This window comes from Centroberyx affinis, unplaced genomic scaffold (genome assembly GCF_046629955.1).
Source record: "Centroberyx affinis isolate AG114_WGS23_722 - 3 ecotype Tasmania unplaced genomic scaffold, CSIRO-AGI_Caff_v1 ptg001063l_1, whole genome shotgun sequence".
Classification (NCBI taxonomy): domain Eukaryota; kingdom Metazoa; phylum Chordata; class Actinopteri; order Beryciformes; family Berycidae; genus Centroberyx; species Centroberyx affinis.
The window spans coordinates 92,017-96,135 of NW_027279613.1; the positions used below are offsets into that span (position 1 = coordinate 92,017).

The 4,119-nt window shown below is 38.5% G+C and overlaps 1 long non-coding RNA gene across 1 annotated transcript; it reads right to left on the reverse strand.

Annotated features, from left to right (window-relative positions):
- Window positions 1–617: 617 nt before the first annotated feature.
- Window positions 618–2,982, reverse strand: LOC139647223 (uncharacterized). Its single transcript, XR_011695508.1, has 3 exons — window positions 2,871–2,982; window positions 1,952–2,045; window positions 618–1,151 (listed from the first exon to the last, which is right to left on the reverse strand). It is a non-coding gene; the product is annotated as an uncharacterized lncRNA (long non-coding RNA).
- Between the last annotated feature and the right edge of the window lie 1,137 nt (window positions 2,983–4,119).

The following is a 4,119-nucleotide window of genomic DNA, read 5'->3' on the forward strand; positions in this document are numbered from 1 at the left end:
CCCAATGGAAGAACAGTGGCCCTCTTGGAAGCAGTATAGCCTAATTCACACCCTAGTCTATTGTAGTGTTATTATTTTTTATATTATTTAGAAAAAAGTTAGCACCTGCTGTTAATAATTAAGCTCCCCCTTAGCTCCCCCAGCCACAATTATCTGCAGCCGCTACTGGTCCTGCTGTTTCTACACTCTAAAAAGTAATGCCTTTCTTTAACTTATAAAAAGTGAGGTAAGTGGTTGCATTGGACTTTTTGAGTTGAGTCAACTTCAAGGCTTTTTTAAGTAGAATGAACACTGTAACATTACTTAACATGAACCCAGTAAAATCAGGTTGAGTTAACTAATACTACTGATATTACTTAGTTAGATAAACTTAATTTTCTTGGTAAAGGTAACTCACTTGCACATGATATTGAACTTAATTAAAATGAGTACAGGTTACTTGTAGATAAAATGTAAAATAGTAAAATTAACCTAATCACACATGTGAATGAACTCCATTAAATTGAGTCCAGGCTACAACCTCTGGTGAATAAATTATGCTACATTCATTTCTCTAAAGGTTTTGTTGTTATAATTTCTATATCCCAAGCACTACGTTTTGATTAACTTTACATAAATAGACTTTCCTGTCAATAACAATTTCAAATTAAGAAGAACAAGATGGAAAGACAGATTTAAGATTATAACATTTATTTAACTCTTCACAACCCACTGTTTCAAAGGTTTCACTTCTAACAGTGCCATAGATTGCAAAACAGGCCATAACTGCTGAATTGCGCACACAATACTGTTGAATATCTACCTCATGAGGTAATGACAATGATGGTACAGAACACAGTTAAGTCCATTTTCATTTAAGGCACATTAGAATGAACACAAAAAGAAAATGCCAAATGAAATTCTATTACATGAGTAACTTGCCAAAAGACAAATTTTTTTCAACACATGTAACACGCCAGTTTTGGTAGATACTTAAGTTCCAGGGCATAGGCAAGTCCAAAGAGAAGGCAGCATGCTTTTGACAGGTTGGTCAGACCTCTGACCACTGGATGACCTTCTTTGATGATGCCAATGGCATCGGGCTGATGGCACGCGTAAATTTTCATCGGGCAACTGCTGAGCTCGGCGTGCTCCTCGGTTTCATCACGACTCTATTGGTGGAGACAAAGAAGAATAAAGAGTTTGGTCAGAGAAACAGGTAATGAGATAAACAGATCAGACAGGTAATAAGATAGATCAGACACAAAGTCAAAATTGTACCATTGTTGCTAAAGGTGACGGATACTTCATTACACAGTTACACTAGTTGACAGCATATGTCAAAATCAATCTCATATAGCACTTACTGTCAGTGTAATGTTAACAACACCAAATTGCAGTTATGTTCTTGGATCACTGGATATTAAGTTTATTTAGCTTAAATTCCTTTGCTTTCAAGTCTGAGTCACCAAAATTGAAGACCACATTACCAGTGTCCCAGTCACCTGTAAGCTACACATCCAAGTCAGTTTTCAAGTTGGTTTCCAGTGCTCCAATCTGGAATTCCAAGCCATGGACCTAAGTACTATAGCATTGGCAAACAGCATCTGTAAGTATGCCTGCTGTCTTGGCCAATCTTACTTTGCCATGACAATGGCATGGAGTGTGGGTATTGTACTATCGTGATCTGGCATAAGTGTTGTCTTTTCCTGGTTTTAAAGGCTGCATTACAGTAAAGGGATGCAATTTTCTGTTCTTTGCCTCTACCTGCTTGGTCATCACATTACTAATGACTGTTCATCACTAATCTACAGTGTGTAAATATCTTTTGAGAGCAATGATAATCATCCCTATAATATCATCACAATATCAACACATTAAGACATTCACTTAAAAATACTGATCAAAAACAGGTGACCAGTTAGACTGTTGATCAGACAGATAGATACGTAGCTTTAAGCCTAACACATACATGGTGGTCTCTGATGAGTTCTTCTTTCTCTCCCCCACTCGACCAGGCATCTCAGGAGCACTTCTCTCCTTTTCTCCACAGAGGCAGATGGATCCTATCAAAAAGTAAAACCTGTTCAAAATTCACTGCCTGATGACACCAGCACAAACTATACACCCTCTGTATTTCAACTATTCATTCAATTGCAGTATAATAGACCAAGCATTCTTTAAAGCTGTGGTTCTCAACTCGTCGTGCTACCACGGGCATGTGGAGAGGAAAAAAAAAACTTACTTTGTCCATATTTGGATTAGATTTTTGAGAAAAAAACAACTAGGCTACTGCCTGCCCAAAACCCACAACACTCGATATCAGACAGTCAGCTACAGCTAGCTTACAATAAGTTGACATTAGCTAGCGTTAGCATTAACTAGCGTTAGCATTAGCGTCTTTTGTCTAGGGGTTTTATCTAACCGTTTATGGTTCTAATTTCGTGTACGGCCACACACCAAGTTTCCTGCTCTGAGGCAAAACAAGGGAAGCGAGATGGTAGACATAATGAACAGCACAAGTGCATAAAATTCACTCTGACTGAAACGTGATAGCTAACTTAGCTAATAAGGCATACTTTAGCTAGCATGTCTGTATTGAAACTTAAATCGGCTTGGCTTAGCCTACATTAAATTTTACAGGCTTCGCTTCAGGTTTCTGTTTTCCCCAAGTGTAACGTTAGGTTGCGGTAAATACGGTGACAGAACCGTGGTCGACAGGATCACGTTAGTTAGCACCGGGCAGCTAACTTAGCTTGCCATGTGTGCAGGGCAGCTACGTTAGCTACAGATTTGCTTAGCTAACGTTAGCTGCCGAACGGGACTTCTCAAGTCATCGGTTTAGCGCGACTTTACATCACCAATCATTCAGCTAAAATTGCTCAACTTACCGCTTTATCCAGGATCCATAAAATTCTGCAGCGGCGAACAGAGTGAGTAGGCTGTAGTGCCAAGCAAGCTGCTGATACCTTCCCGGGTAAAGTGACCTGTCCCGCCCAGACCAGACAGACACGTTGCAGCACAAAGCATCAGGGGAAAAGTGATAATGTCAACTTTTTTTTTATTACGTTACATGAACACAGCAACCACATCGACATAACTACTCTAATAAATTGTGTATGTCAACTCACTTTTATAACATTTCATGTACACAACAATCACATAGACATAACTACTCAAATAAATTGTGTATATCAACTCACTTTTATAACATTTCATGTACACAACAATCACATAGACATAACTACTCAAATAAATTGTGTATGTCAACTCACTTTTATAACATTTCATGTACACAACAATCACATAGACATAACTACTCAAATAAATTGTGATAGTTTTATTTAAAATATATTGTTGTATATATACTGACACATTTTAAGTAAAGGGAAAGTATATTGATACTTTTTAGGATAAAACAAATAAAATAAACTAGATCACAACTATTTAAAGTATATTAAACCTACATGATGGATGTAGCACTTATTACAGTGTATGCTATCACTATCATTACTGTTCCCTCCATCTACACATATAGTAAAACCCACAGCTGAATGCAACAAGTTCATGCTCCGTCTCTTCTCATTCTTGGCAATGTAAGAAACCACTAACCAAAGTAGAAGTCGACGAGGCAGGGAGGGAAAGTGGATACACCAAAAAAGTTACAAATTACAACACACAATACAGTATCTAACAATGTAAATGTATCTGAGGGTGGATTTCTTCCTTTAAGAGACTGAATATTTAGCAGAAAGGAGGATGTGGAAAAAGCTGACATGTCTTAATTTCCATCACAACAAACAGAAACGCTCAACTCACGTCTTCGGGGAATGTGCAGTGTACATTTGTATATTGCATACTGTGAAAAATCAAAGAATCCATATTTACCAACTGCAGACCCCTTGAGTATTCTCAGCAATGAGTTTGTGTCTGCTCTGTGTCTACAGCGCGCTCACACGGATGTCAAGCCTCAGTAAAAGGACAGTCTAGCAGCTTCTGTCTTCTGTTGTTTATGCTGCCCCCCCACCTGTGAGATTCTGCCGAACACGCCAGAATAAAGCTGGCTTTAAGCTCATAATATATGTCCCCCTGCTCACAGATCTGTCTGGACAGACTGACCCTCAGTGCACAGTGGGCAGT